Source organism: Lycium ferocissimum, chromosome 2 (assembly GCF_029784015.1).
Source record: "Lycium ferocissimum isolate CSIRO_LF1 chromosome 2, AGI_CSIRO_Lferr_CH_V1, whole genome shotgun sequence".
NCBI classification, from domain to species: Eukaryota; Viridiplantae; Streptophyta; class Magnoliopsida; order Solanales; family Solanaceae; genus Lycium; species Lycium ferocissimum.
Window position 1 is genome coordinate 73,417 of NC_081343.1, and position 15,846 is coordinate 89,262.

Consider the following 15,846-nt stretch of genomic DNA (forward strand, 5'->3'; position numbering starts at 1 on the left):
CTTCATCCTCAGAGTCGAGCAGGTTTTGGACCGGGATATCAATATTCAAGTTAGTGGACGGTGCGAAACCAAGATCCTCTACTCGCTCATGCGCCTTCAGCGCCTCCAGTTCGGCCTTAAGTGTTGCCAACTTCGTATGAAATGTGGCCAAACCGCCCCGCCTTTGGATCGCTCCAAAGCAAACAAACCTCTTCTTAAACCCATCCAATCGTGATTGGAAAACCTCGCGAGATCGAGCGTATTCCTCCCGAAGTTCTCTCTTGGCAATGTTGATTTGCTTAGTTATCTGTGGCTTTAGTTGCTGCATGATTACCTCAATTTGTTTCTCAGCCTTTCGTGTCTTGAAGGCTAACTCTCGGTAACTAGCTCGCGAAAATGTGAACAAGTCAACTGCTGACTGTGCTGCAGGAGGTGGAGCAGGTGACGTGGTGGGACCCGCAGAAGTGGCGGGGGCAGGGTCGGGAGGTGGTGGCAGATCAGTGGCAGCAGTAGTACCAGCAGCCCCTTCAACCGCTTCAGAAGTTGGACCAGTGGCACGGGCCTGAGCTGTGGCAGCAGTGTCACCCGCCCCAGGCCGCGCCGGATCAGTAGCAATCGTATCACCCATAGCCGCAGACTCTGCCTCTGGCGGAGCCTCTATGTTAGCCGTAGGCTGAACCACAAATAACTCTGGTGCATCCCCCTTTTTCCCTTTTCGCCAATCTCCAAATTTCTTGTTTTTGATGCATTGGGCCCGATCGGGCATACCGACAACCTGAGCTCGTCTGCACAGCTCTGTGATAAGGCATGGGAATGCCAATGAGGTCATAGGCTGGGGTGCTCTCCGTCGAATTTCATCTGCTATCATGCTCCCCATGTTCACCGGGTATCGACTCATTATTGCTGCAATGCCAATTGCCTGAGCAACTGTGAGTGTATTGTCATTTTGGGTCACCAACAGTCTGTACCTCATTAGGTGCCACCAGAATCGAGCTTCTTGATTGAGTGACCCCTTGACAATCTTTGGGCTCTGTTGAGTCACCCAACCTACCTCGGGGTGGGCGATTACCGTAGCCAGCCATTTGATTACCGAACGATGATTTCGGCGTTCCAACTTGTCAAAGTATTCTTTCTCCTCCTCCGGTGCCTGAAAATCAGCCCCAAAATAAACTTTGTTGATCGCCTCAGCTGAGATGTCAACCTTGACATTCCGCACCGTAATTTCATCAAGCAACGGGAGAGCAGTGTTAGTCTGACTGGGCTTTTTCATTTTCAACAATTCAGCCCCGTAGTTAGCATAGAACTCCCTCACAATCTCTGGGCAGAACTCCCCCGCAGGCTCAGCAAACACCTCTAACCTGTATAATCGGAGTGTTTCGGTTGTGTTGGGAAGAGCCTCCAGACCTTCGAACACCAACTGCCTCTCCTCCCATATGCTACGATTCGGCTCACCCCCTCGCTTAACAGTGGACAGACCTTCCTCGTACAGCGCCTTCGACCCCGGGACTCCAAACCGTAAAGCATCCTCTGGTAGTGTTTTACTTCGCAGAATCAATCGGCGTTTGCCGTGTGCTGAATCTGGCGAAGCATCAGAGTTTGGAGCTCGGGTGTCTGTCGGATCGGATGAGCCACACTTGTTCGACTCCCCCTCATCTTCCGAGGAGTCACCTGTCCCTGTTCCAGCTTCCTCCGAATTTTCTTCTCCCTCCGAGGTGGAAGGAGTCATGGTTGGGGGTTGAAGATTTCCCGTCCCCCTAACCTTTTTCACTGGGATGACCTCATCGTCCGAACCCTCGTCCCGTAAATGAAGGTTTGTGTCTGGTTGGTCGCGGGCTCAGCTTCGGCCCTTATTAGCCCGGGGTCCCGTGCCCCTCCGTACATTGCGTTTTTGGACCATACCTGCAAAAGAACCTATGTTAGCGATGGGTCTCGGAAGGGACAGCTGACTGATAACAAACTTCTTGTTTAAATTTTTTTTTTTTTTTTTTTTTGTGGTCGTATAAGTCTTATACGGTCCGTATAATATTATACGGAGTATAAGTCGTGCCTAAGGTGTGACATAACGTATATATGCGTAAACCCGATTATGAACCACGACAGGGTTTCACGGACCGTATAATATTATACGGTCCGTATAACAGCCTGACTCGTGGGATTCATAAACAGGGCTTCCGCCCTCCCGTCAATCCTATACGACCTTGTGGTTACAGCATATCATCACACACACAGGACGCTATGGTACACTTCGTACGGGGGCGGGGTTACTCAGACTTCACCCATTTTTTTTGTTTTGACAATTCATTAGCATGTTTAGGCACTTGTATTGGCGGGCATAACAACTTTCGAGTTCAAATTCTAAAAAAAAAATTTAGACTCTTCAGTTGACATGCCCTCCGCCTCAATAGGGTGTTGAATCACCCCATAAGTGTGTGAAATCCTAATATGCTCACCCCTAATTCAGAAAATCACTAACCATGGACATTGTACCAAAAACTAGACTAGTATCCAACTCACAACCTGTACCAATGAGCAAAATATCGGGTGGAGCAAAATATTGTTGTGGAGAGTGGGATTTGAATGGGTGAAGGGTTAATTGAGTGTGGGATCGTGGGGTGATGGTCGTGGGGTTGATGGAGGGAGTGTGAAGGATAGAGAAAAAAAATAGCTGGTGGGGGATTTAAAACCCTCTGTTCGCGTTTTAATTTTGTTTTTTTTTTGTTTTTTTTAAGACAATTACACGAGCCGTATAACATTATACGGTCCGTGTAACTGCAGTTATTTGTCACTTACCTTGTTTGAGCACATTCTACTTGCACGATCACTTATACGGCCCGTATAATATAATACGGTCCGTGAAAATGATCGTGGTTGGAGAATGTCTTCAAACAGTTTCTGTCTGATGTTCCTACCTTTCACGATCGACTTATACGGTCCGTATAAGTCCAGTTATGTCCAGGCTTCGGTGGTTTTTGCAACTCCCCCCCCCCCCCTTTTTTTCTTTTTACCTATAACAAAACAAACGTTACCCTATATTCAAACACAAACAAGAATGAAAATAAACGTTACACTTGGGTTGCCTCCCAAGAAGCGCTTGATTTAACGTCGCGGCACGACGGTTGTGACCATTCACTCCTTATCAGTGTGCACCAGATCATTGTTCGTTCCGAGGTGCTTCAACCTGTATCGATCAACAATCCTATCCTCCGAAACCATCCCGTGGTAGTGCTTCAATATCTGCCCATTCACCTTAAATGTCCGAGTCCCATCTTCGGACTTTAACTCAATCGCTCCATGGGGTGAAACACCTACCACCTCAAGCGGACCAGACCACCTCGATTTTAGCTTACCAGGGAGAAACTTCAATCGGGAGTTAAACAGCAACACATGATCACCCTTGTAAAACTCTCGCTTCAAGATCTTCTTATCATGGTAATGCTTCATCCTTTCTTTATGTAGAAAAGAGAATTTGCCTCTCATATGCTTGGTATCGAAACTCATCCATCTCATTTAGTTGGAACAACCTGAGCTTGGTTGCTTCCTCCCAATCCATATTCAGTTTCTTCAAAGCCCAAATCGCCTTGTGTTCAAGTTCAACCGGCAAGTGACAAGCTTTTCCAAATACAAGCTTGAAGGGTGAATGTTATATCCCGTATTTTCGTACATTGGAACAATCCGGATTAATTATGATAAGTTAAGGACAAAACTAGTTCGGGATACAAAGTCGGGATTTTTGACCTTCGATTTTATTTTGAGTTATAAGTTGTGCATGAATTTGTTGGCATGGAACAATTAGAAAAATTTGGGACCAAAAGTGATAAAATTGGAAGTTGGAAATCATCCAATTCCCATGTGTGGCCGTGTGAGTGTGGTGGTTGGCCCACCCATTTTGTGTTCAATTTTAATGGAACAACACATGGTGTGGAGGGGAGGGACAATTGTACACTTCTTTTAAATGGCAAAAGACGACTAACTAGTCTTCATTCTCTTTCACAACACTTAGAAAAATTTGAAGATTGAAGAACACCACAAGGGGGTTCTCGGCCAAGAACCAAGAAAATCAACTCCCATTTTAAGCCCTTCCAAAATTATTTCCTTGGTACAAACCCACTATATTGAGGTCCCTAAGTAGTGTGGAGATGTCGTTGGAGCGATCAACCCTTTATTTTTCATCCTTGGAAACCCTAGGCTATTGGGAAGTTGAAGAGAAAAGGTAAGAATTCATTATGTTTTATGTATTATAAAGGTTGTATGTGTATTGTAGTATGTTAGAATGGATGGATATCATGAAATATGGCATGTTGGAAGTGAGTTGTGTGTGTGATGTTTTAGCCGTGTAGTGTGTGTGTGTGTGTTGTGTTGTATTGAAGCCATGAATTGAGTTTAGTTAGTATGTTATGATCATTGTAAAGGGAAGAAATGAATGAGAATTATCCATAGGTGCATGTTGGTGTGCTAGGAGAAAATGGGTCACATTATATGGCAATGAACGAATGAATATCGCTTAATGTTTTAGTCGTCGTCGTTATGAATTCTATGTTGGAAATGAATGTTTAATGACTCAAATTGATGTGTAGTTGTTGCAGACTGATTAGGAGACTATTGTGCATTTAATGTAGTTTATATATGGATGAGAATAGCATTGTTAAAATGTGAATTGTGGATGCAAATCATGATTTGGAAATAAGGAATGGGTTAAAGTGAGGTTCTCGGTTTGGGGGCTGTTTTCGACTGGATTGGGGAAAAATTTGGATTGTTGGAAATGTTGTATGAATTGCTTAGAATGTCCTTAAATATTATTGGTATGGGTTCGGGCTAGTATGTGAATGTATAAGCGTCGATGTTGGTTTGAATGTAAGTCGTCGAATTGAATTTATGAAAGATTGTTGAATGATGGAAAAGAGAGCTAGTAATGTTGTATTGCCTTTCGGATTGGTTGTTGATGTTGCTAGGTTGGTTATTGATGTTGTTGTTGATTGATTTGGCCGAGTTAAATTCTCGGGGTAGCCTATTTACGGGGGAAATCTTTGCCCAAATTTACGTAGAATTAAGGGCGAAATTGGAATTTAATGCCCAAAAAGTCTTTGGCTAATGTTTGGCATTTTATGACTTGTTTATAGATCGTGGGCAGCCCAAATCGTAGGTTGGATTTAGCTTGAGTTTGGATCATATTGGAGAGCATTTGAGGTATGTAAAGTAACCTTCTTTCCTTGGCATGCCTTAGTTAAAATAGGCTATGATACAAGCCTCGAGGAAACTCTATTCTCGCAATCCGAGCATGTCTATGATTCGCTTTTGTTCCTTGGTATTCTTGTGTTGATATGACAAAACATTGATCCTTATGACCTTGAAATTTATAAGTTGCAAAAGTTACATGAAAGCTGATTTTTTTTTAAGAGTTTATTCTTTAACGATTCAAAAACTACGAACGCCCATAACTTTCACAGAAAAGCTCGGATTGCCTTGAGATTTTCGTAGAAGGTTGTATGATGTTAGACGAGTATGTTTTCCATAGGCGGGCCGGCCGGGTCTACACTCGTCCGTGGGTCCCGCGACGTTCCTTTATGTAATTTCGACAACTTTTGAAAGAGAATGTTGTAATTATTATTCCGATTTCAAATATGACTATTTTATTTATCTTTTGGATTTATGTCAATGATTTTATGCATATGATTCCTCACGACTCCGCTCGTGCATTTTGTTATATCTTTTGCCGAGTCCCGGGCCGATTCTGTTGTCGTGCGCATTATGATATACTCTGGTGTTATGCTGTGTTTATGGTTCACCGAGCTCCTCGCTTGAGGGCCGGGTTTCGCTATATTTGGTGTTATGCTGTGTATGGCGATATCTTCAAGTGTATGATATGTGACGGGGATACGGAGATTTGAAACTTTTACGGTGTTATGTTGTGTTATGGCGCCATCGACAGCCGGCGACCATATATTCGCATATATATGCATGATTTATATTTTGAAGTAACATTTTGATATTTTGGAAATGCATTTACTTTACGTAGGCCTATTTCGATTTCGACTCGATTTGTATACTACATTTTCTACTTTGCATACTCGGTTACATATTTCGTCATCGGACCCCTTTCTTCGGGGTGCGTTTCATGCCGCGGTACGGACGCACGCTTGGTGATCCAGGTTTAGACACCCTCTTCTACATGTTGGAGTGCTCCCCTGTGTTCGAGCCTACTTTTGGTATATATTCGTTCGTTGCATTGTACATATTTGTTCGGGGGTACGGCGGGGCCTGTCCGTCATATGATATATGTCTTTACATTTTAAGGTTACTTGGACATGTTTGTGGGTTGTGCCTACTTCTGTACAGTTGTGTTTGTATGTTATTTATTTTGGGCGATCCCATTCGCCGTGGCAGCCTCGTCGGCTTGCATTGTATATGTTTTGGGCCGTTGCGCCATTTGATAGCCTTGTCGGCTTTGATATATATATAAGGCTGTGTTTGAGATGTGTTTGCGACAGTTTGATATATTCTGAGACAGTGTTCGATATTTGTATATATAGGCCATCCGTGTGTAACTCTGTTGATAGGTGCATTTGGGTGCCCAGATAGGGCATTAGTCACGGCCCACGGGTATTTCATGTTTCTATGCTTCGTAAGTGTATTGGTGACCCTTCCAGAGTCTTTCCTGTAGATGATATCCGAGTCACTTGAGGAGTTGTCTTATGAGGGCTTGACCTATAGCCAAATTGGATCGTCGGTAAGAAAGTTGCGGAGCAAAGATGTGGCTTGTTAAAGTGCGGCGGAACAATAAACGAGAGAAAGTGACACATTTAGCGGAGGAGCATATGAAGAAGAAGTATCCTCACTTGTTTTCAGCGCCTACAGGTAATCTAACTTCGTTACTTGACTATGTTGATCAATAAATGAATTGTTGTGATAGTTGAAAAGGAAACTCCCCCAAATTGGTTGTATGACCCGTAAGGTTAATCTAACATTCGAGGACGAATGTTCTAAAGGGGGGAAGGATGTTATATCCCGTATTTTCGTACATTGGAACAAATCGGATTAATTATGATAAGTTAAGGACAAAACTAGTTCGGGATACAAAGTCGGGATTTTTGACCTTCGATTTTATTTTGAGTTATAAGTTGTTCATGAATTTGTTGGCATGGAACAATTAGGAAAATTTGGGATCAAAAGTGATAAAATTGGAAGTTGAAAATCATCCAATTCCATGGTTGGCGTGTGAGTGTGGTGGTTGGCCCACCCATTTTGTGTTCAATTTTAATGGAACAACACATGGTGTGGGCCAAGGGACAATTGTACACTTCTTTTAAATGGCAAAAGATGACTAACTAGTCTTCATTCTCTTTCACAACACTTAGAAAAATTTGAAGATTGAAGAACACCACAAGGGGGTTCTCGGCCAAGAACCAAGAAAATCAACTCCCATTTTAAGCCCTTCCAAAATTATTTCCTTGGTACAAACCCACTACATTGAGGTCCCTAAGTAGCGTGGAGATGTCGTTGGAGAGATCAACCCTTTATTTTTCATCCTTGGAAACCCTAGGCTATTGGGAAGTTGAAGAGGAAAGGTAAGAATTCATTATGTTTTATGTATTATAAAGGTTGTACGTGTATTGTAGTATGTTAGAATGGATGGATATCATGAAATATGGCATGTTGGAAGTGAGTTGTGTGTGTGATGTTTTAGCCGTGTAGTGTGTGTGTGTGTGTGTTGTGTTGTATTGAAGCCATGAATTGAGTTTAGTTAGTATGTTATGATCATTGTAAAGGGAAGAAATGAATGAGAATTATCCATAGGTGCATGTTGGTGTGCTAGCCGAAAATGGGTCACATTATATGGCAATGATCGAATGAATGTCGCTTAATGTTTTAGTCGTCGTCGTTATGAATTCTATGTTGGAAATGAATGTTTAATGACTCAAATTGATGTGTAGTTGTTGCAGACTGATTTGGAGACTATTGTGCATTTAATGTAGTTTATATATGGATGAGAATAGCATTGTTAGAATGTTAATTGTGGATGCAAATCATGATTTGGAAATAAGGAATGGGTTAAAGTGAGGTTCTCGGTTTGGGGAAATTTTCGTTTTACATATTTTATTGGGGAAAAATTTGGATTGTTGGAAATGTTGTATGAATTGCTTAGAATGTCCTTAAATATTATTGGTATGGGTTCGGGTTAGTATGTGAATGTATAAGCGTCGATGTTGGTTTGAATGTAAGTCGTCGAATTGAATCTATGAAAGATTGTTGAATGATGGAAAAGAGAGCTAGTAATGTTGTATTGCCTTTCGGATTGGTTGTTGATGTTGCTAGGTTGGTTATTGATGTTGTTTTTGATTGATTTGGCCGAGTTAAATTCTCGGGGTAGCCTATTTACAGGGGAAATGCTGCCCAAATTTCTATAGAATTAAGGGCGAAATTGGAATTTAATGCCCAAAAAGTCTTTAGCTAATGTTTGGCATTTTATGACTTGTTTATAGATCGTGGGCAGCCCGAATCGTAGGTTGGATTTAGCTTGAGTTTGGATCATATTGGAGAGCGTTTGAGGTATGTAAAGTAACCTTCTTTCCTTGGCATGCCTTAGTTAAAATAGGCTATGATACAAGCCTCGAGGAAACTCTATTCTCGCAATCCGAGCATGTCTATGATTCGCTTTTGTTCCTTGGTATTCTTGTGTTGATATGACAAAACATTGATCCTTATGACCTTGAAATTTATAAGTTGCAAAAGTTACATGAAAGCTGATTTTTTTTTTTTTAGAGTTTATTCTTTAACGATTCAAAAACTACGAACGCCCATAACTTTCACAGAAAAGCTCGGATTGCCTTGAGATTTTCGTAGAAGGTTGTATGATGTTAGACGAGTATGTTTTCCATAAGCGGGCCCAGCTCGGGTCTACACTCGTCCGTGGGTCCCGCGACGTTCCTTTATGTAATTTCGACAACTTTTGAAAGAGAATGTTGTAATTATTATTCCGATTTCAACTATGACTATTTTATTTATCTTTTGGATTTATGTCAATGATTTTATGCATATGATTCCTCACGACTCCGCTCGTGCATTTTGTTATATCTTTCGCCGAGTCCGGGCCGGTTACGGGTGTGGTCGTGCGCATTATGATATACTCCGGTGTTATCTTGTGTTTATGGTTCACCGAGCTCCTCGCTCGAGGGCGGGTTCCACTATATTTGGTGTTATGCTTGTGTATGGCGATATCTTGTGTATGATATGTGACGGGGATACGGAGATTTGAAACTTTACGGTGTTATCTTGTGTTATGGCGCCATCGACGGAAGCACGACCATATTTCACGTGCCCTATGCATGATTTATATTTTGAAGTAACATTTTGATATTTTGGAAATGCATTTACTTTACCCGTACCCCTATTTCGATTTCGACTCGGTTTGTATACTACATTTTCTCGCTTTGCATACTCGGTACATATTTCGTACGGACCCCGCTTTCTTCGGGGGCTGCGTTTTATGCCGCGAGTACGGACGCACGGTTGGTGATCCACAAACAAGAATTAGGACACCCTCTCTGTTGTTTTGGAGTGCTCCACGTTCGGAGCCTACTTTTGGTATATATTCGTTCGTTGCATTGTACATATTTGTTCGGGGGTACGGCGGGGCCACAATCCGTCATATGATTACTATCTGTACCGTTTAGAGGTACGTGGACATGTTTGTGGGTTGTGCCTACTTCTGTACAGTTGTGTTTGTATGTTATTTATTTTGGGAGATCCCATTCGCCGTGGCAGCCTCGTCGGCTTGCATTGTATATGTTTTGGATCGTTGCGCCATTTGATAGCCTTGTCGGCTTTGATATATATATACGGCTGTGTTTGAGATGTGTTTGCGACAGTTTGATATATTCTGAGACAGTGTTCGATATTTGTATATATAGGCCATCCGTGTGTAACTCTGTTGATAGGTGCGTTTGGGTGCCCAGATAGGGCACTAGTCACGGCCCACGGGGTTGGGTCATGGCAGTGAAGTCCCAATCGGAGTCTTGAAAGCAGTCCGGTATGCCCATAGAGCATCATCGAGCTTGCGGGCCCAATCAGTTCTATTTGCATTGACTGTTTTTGCTAGAATACTCTTGATCTCCCTATTGGACACTTCAACTTGCCCACTTGTCTGAGGATGATAGGGTGTTGCCACCCTATGTTTCACACCATATTTCTCCATCAAACCAGCGAAAGCTCTATTGCAAAAGTGGGATCCACCATCGCTGATTATAGCTCTCGGAGTACCGAAGCGAGTAAATATGTTCTTCTTGAGGAACCCCATGACACTCTTGGCCTCGTTATTAGGTAAAGCCACTGCTTCTACCCATTTTGACACATAATCCACAACAACCAGAATATATTTCATGCCACCTGAACTCACAAAAGGTCCCATAAAGTCAATCCCCCAGACATCGAACACTTCCACCTCCATGACAAAATTCATAGGCATCTCTTGCCTTCTGCCTATGTTCCCTTGCCTTTGACATTGATCACAAGACCGCACCAATAAATTAGCATCATGAAATATGGTCGGCCAGTAATAACCGCATTCAAGTACCTTGGCTGCTGTCCGAGTTCCACTATGATGACCCCCAACAGGAGAGTCATGGCACGCCTTTAGAATCGCCATCACTTCACTTTCCGGAACACATCGCCGAATGATGTTGTCAGCGCATGTTCGGAACAGATAAGGCTCGTCCCAGTAGTACTGCCGAGCATCCCGCAAGAATTTCTTCTTTTGGTAGGCTTTGATATCTTCTGGAATTATACCTGTGACCAAATAATTTGCAATATCAGCATACCATGGTGCCACCTCCATGTGCACGACCAACACCCTCTCATCCGGAAAAGCATCATCTATGTCAAGCTCATCAGAAGGTCTCCCAGCCTCTTCAAGCCGAGAGAGATGGTCGACAACACTGGTTTTCGGTGCCCTTGCGATCTTTTACCTCAAAATCAAACTGCTGCAAAGAAGAAGACCCGTCGATCGGTCGCGGCTTTGCTTCCTTCTTTGCCATGAGATATCTCAAGGCTGCATGATCGGTGTAAACCACGACTTTGGACCCCAACAAGTAGGCCGAAACTTCTCAAAAGCAAACACAATGGCAAGCGACTCTTGCTCGATCACCGTGTAATTCATCGGGCGCATTCGGTGTTGCGCTTGCATAATAGATCGGGTGCATAATTTTATTGTGCCTCTGTCCAAGCACGAGCACCTATTGCAAAACCACTAGCATCACACATCGTTCAAATGGCAAGGACCAATCAGGAGCAACAATAATGGGAGCATTAGTAAGACGCTCTTTCAACTCATCAAACGCCTTTCGGCACTTATCATCAAATGCAAACTTCGCCTCTTTTTCAAGAAGCTTGCACATTGGGTTAGCAATCTTGGAGAAATCTTTGATGAAGCGCCTGTAGAACCCAGCATGCCCCAAGAAACTTCGAACACCTTTGACTGAGATAGGTGGTGGAAGTTTTGCAATCACATCAATTTTCGCTTGATCTACCTCAATTCCCTTTTCAGAGATTTTGTGACCAAGGACGATCCCTTCCTTTACCATAAAATGGCACTTCTCCCAATTTAGAACGATATTTGTCTCCTCACATCTTTTCAGCACTTGACCCAAATGGCCAAGACAATCTTCAAACGAATCCCACACTACGGAAAAATCATCCATGAACACCTCTAAGTAATCCTCTACCATATCAGAGAAAATTGACATCATGCACCTCTGAAAAGTGGCTGGTGCATTACACAACCCAAATGGCATCCGGCTAAATGCAAATTTCCCATAAGGACATGTAAAAGTAGTCTTCTCCTGATCTTCCAAAGCAATATTGATCTGATTGTAGCCCGAATAACCATCAAGGAAACAATAGTAGGAACGCCCCGCTAGCCTATCAAGCATTTGATCAATAAAAGGCATGGGGAAATGGTCCTTGCATGTGGTTGTGTTGAGCTTGCGATAATCCATGCAAACTCTCCACCCGGTCACAGTTCTCGTTGGGATCAACTCATTCTTTGCATTTGGCACCACAGTGATGCCGCCCTTTTTAGGAACACACTGGACCGGGCTCACCCACTTACTGTCGGCGATTGGATAAACCACTCCAGCATCTAACCATTTGATGATCTCCTTCTTGACTACCTCTTGCATGTTCTCGTTCAGTCGCCTCTGATGCTCTACACTCGGTTTGCTACCTTCCTCCAACTGAATTTTGTGCTCACAGATCCCAGATGGAATACCCCGAATGTCTGCTATGGTCCAACCAATAGCACGCCTATACTCCCTCAACACCTCCAAAAGCTATAAAATCTGCTCCTCAGTCAGTAGAGCTGACACAATCACTGGCAATGTATTGTTCGGACCAAGGAACTCATACTTCAGATGTGAGGGAAGCTGTTTAAGCTCCAATTTAGGTGGCTCAATGATCGAAGGCTTTCTTTGGAGGAGTTGTTCTATTTTCCAGATCAAGATTCAGCTTCTTTGGTTGGTAAGAATATGATCCCAACCCAACAAGTGAATTTACTGTCTCCACATAACCTTCCATGTCTTCAGCATCAAAATTAACGAGAATACCAGCTAGAGCTTCACCCAAACTTTCTTCTTCCATCTTGAACTCCTTTGCTTCATCAATAACGTCAACCGAATCAATTATCGAAATGCTCTCGTAAGCACATTGGTAACTTCATCCCTTTCTTTGGCTTTGAAAAGTCACTTCTTCATCGTTGACTCGGAACTTGATTTCATTTTTTCCGAATCCATCAAAGCTCTCCCCGTAGCAAGGAAAGGTCTCCCCGAATAATAGGAATGTCCCTATCAACGGACGGTCAAGAATTACAAAATCGACGGGCAACATAAAATCACCAACCCGCACAAGTACATCATTAACCACCCCAACAGGTCTTTTGATAGACCTATCATCCATTTGTAACCTCATAGTCATCGGCCTTGGCATCCCCAAACATGATTGTTTGTATATAGCAAGGGGCATCAAATTAATACTCGCCCCATTATCACACAAAGCGCGAGCAAAATCATGGTGCCCAATAGAACAAGGAATGGTGAACGCCCCAGGATCTCCTTTTTTCTGAACAGTAGTAGTTGAGATGATGGAACTCACAGTGTGAGTCAAACTTACGGTTTCATGTTGAACCATTTTTTTTCTTGGTCGAGCAAGTCCTTCAAATATTTAGCAAAATCGGGCATCTCCTTGACAAAGCATCCAAGAAGGGAAATTTAGAGATAAGCGCTTGGCTCATAAAACTTCTCGAACTTAGCATCTTCCTTCTTCTTTACCAACCTCTGAGGAAAGGTGGTGTAGATTTGAAAAGCTGAGTCAAAGGGCGGAGAGCCCCTTTCACAGGCTGCTTACTTGTGTTCTCAGCTGCCTTCGCAATCTCCGAAATATCAGCAACCTTCTTGTCAGTAGCATTCTCATCAACAATAATGGGTGCTTCAGACTGCACCTCATCCTCTTCATCTATCGGCTCAAGATCAATCACCTTCTTTTCAGCCCCTTGGAGTATTTTACCACTCCTAGTAGTGATGGCAAACACACGGTCTACACCGCCTCCCCCATTCTTTGGATTTGGAATAGTGTCACTCGGAAGTCCTCCCTTTTTAGGAGGGTGCTGCTCTCTAGAAATATCCCTCATCTGTGACTCGAGCTTCTGAATAGCTGCTGTATGGGAACCCACTGTCTCTGTCAGCCCAGATAAAGTCCTCTCAGACTTAGACTGATTTGCCAGAATCTTCTCAAGCATTGATTCAACCTTTGAACTACCTTGCTCTGTTGACTGCCCTTTCGGTGGTATATAAGGGTTGGAACTCTTGTTCCCAAAGTTGTTGCTGTTGTTGTAGCTCCCTTGGTTCGCACCACCATAGTTATTGTTGTAGTTCCCAGAGTTGTTATAAGCACCTTGACCTTGTTGAGGTCTCCATTGATTCTGACTCTGATAACCACCTTGGTAATTCTGTCTCTGGTAACCCCCTTGAGAGTTATTCACATAATTAGCATCTTCAATCTGCATAGGGGGCCCTTCGTGGAATGGACCATCTTGAGCATGGTACATCCCTTTTGGTAAAACTGCCTCCTCCTCACAAACATTGACCTTCTTGATGCGAGATTCATCAAACTTCTTCGTCGGCAAGGAAATATTTATTGCAAGTTCTGCCAAGGTTTGTTGGGTATCTTGATTCTCTTTCACTATATTTTGGATCATAGCACTACCAAACGGTACCACATCAACATTGTTTGAGTGCCAAGCCTGATTATGAGTTGTCAGCTTGTTAAGTATGGTGGTCACCCGTCGATAAGATTTGTTCATGAAACAACCATCAGCTGCATTATTCGCAACTGACTGCGACACTGGATCTAACCCTCGGTAGAACTTCTCCATTAATATGTTATCCGGAAAACCATGATTTGGGCTCTTCTGCAAATAATCCTTGAATCTCTCCCATGCTTCATATAATTGTTCCCCCGGTCGCTGCTTAAATTCATAGATCTTGTCCCGAATTTCAGCCTTCTTGCTAGGGGGTACCATTTTGTGAGAAACGCAGCCACCATCTCTGCCCATGTAGTAATCGAATTTCGGGGCAGCTTCTCGAACCATGTTCTTGCCTCTCCAGCCAAGGAATATTTGAATAACCTCAACCGAATAGCATCTTGTGGAACGTTGTTCTGGATGTGATTAGCACACACATCCACAAAATTTTGCAAATGACGTTGAGGGTCATTCTCGGTAGAGTTCCGAAAGTATCCCTCAAGCTTCAACAACTGATATAAAGAGGAATCAATCTTCACCGAAGCAGCTCCAATTCGAGGCTGAACAATAGCAGATGCATAATCCTCCTCTGGAACGAGCTCAGCGAAAACATTCTCATCATCCGAATCATTAGCCCGATTGTTCAACCGATTCCCCTGGTCACCAGCACGTTGATTTTGCTGATTCTGATTCATGTTCACCTGGTTTACACAAAGTAGCAAACAAGGTGTGATGGAATAAGCAAAAGACTTCAATAAAGCAAACACTATTTAGTAATTTCAAAACCGTATTCCCCGGCAACGGCGCCAAAATTTGATACGCTCAAATTACACCTATTAATGGTATAACGCGGACGTTGTCAAATATAGTAACCCAACAAGGTTGGGGTCGAATCCCACAGGGAATAGGGTGTGAAAAGGGTACTAAATTCGTAGAATGCTATGTTTAGGTCTAATGTCTTAATCCGATGATTTTGGTAAAAGTTGGGTTTTTAGTAACTAATTGCTAAATATTGCTTTGGTTGTGAATTTATGGTAAAAGAAACTAAGGTTGTGTCCCCTTTAGATAGAGTGTATGATCATGGGTATTGATCTTGATATACTTCTAATGGATCATTATATGAATGCACTTAATCCCTATATGAATCTCTACTATTTCCCAATAAATAAAGATTATTTCTTTCTATGATTTTCCCAAATATAAGAAAGTAACTATGAAGAACGATTAATCATGCCAAGTAAATTCTTCTTATTCCTAAGTGAATTTATTAAACAAAGTTTAAAGCTTTGAGTTCTTGTTGTTTATTCTTACCAACCCTAATTATTTTCCCAAATAAATCAAGGTTTATGGCTTTAATCAATGTTTGCAACCATTAATTATGAATGAAGAATGAAGAATAAACAAACCCTAATAATCCATTATGTGTATATCAATCACAACCCAATCACAAAACACCCATCAATTGGGTTCACAACCCTAGTAAGGAAATTAGCTACTCATGACAAAGAACAAGAAACAAGAAATTGAAGAATTCATAATTGCTTACTTTGGAAGAAAAGAGGAATTGAGAATACTTGAATTGA

The 15,846-nt window shown here is 42.5% G+C and overlaps 1 non-coding gene across 1 annotated transcript; it reads left to right on the forward strand.

Annotated features, from left to right (window-relative positions):
• Window positions 1-14,411: 14,411 nt before the first annotated feature.
• LOC132048457 (small nucleolar RNA R71) lies at window positions 14,412-14,517 on the forward strand. Its single transcript, XR_009412991.1, has one exon. It is a non-coding gene; the product is annotated as a small nucleolar RNA R71 (small nucleolar RNA).
• Window positions 14,518-15,846: the final 1,329 nt, after the last annotated feature.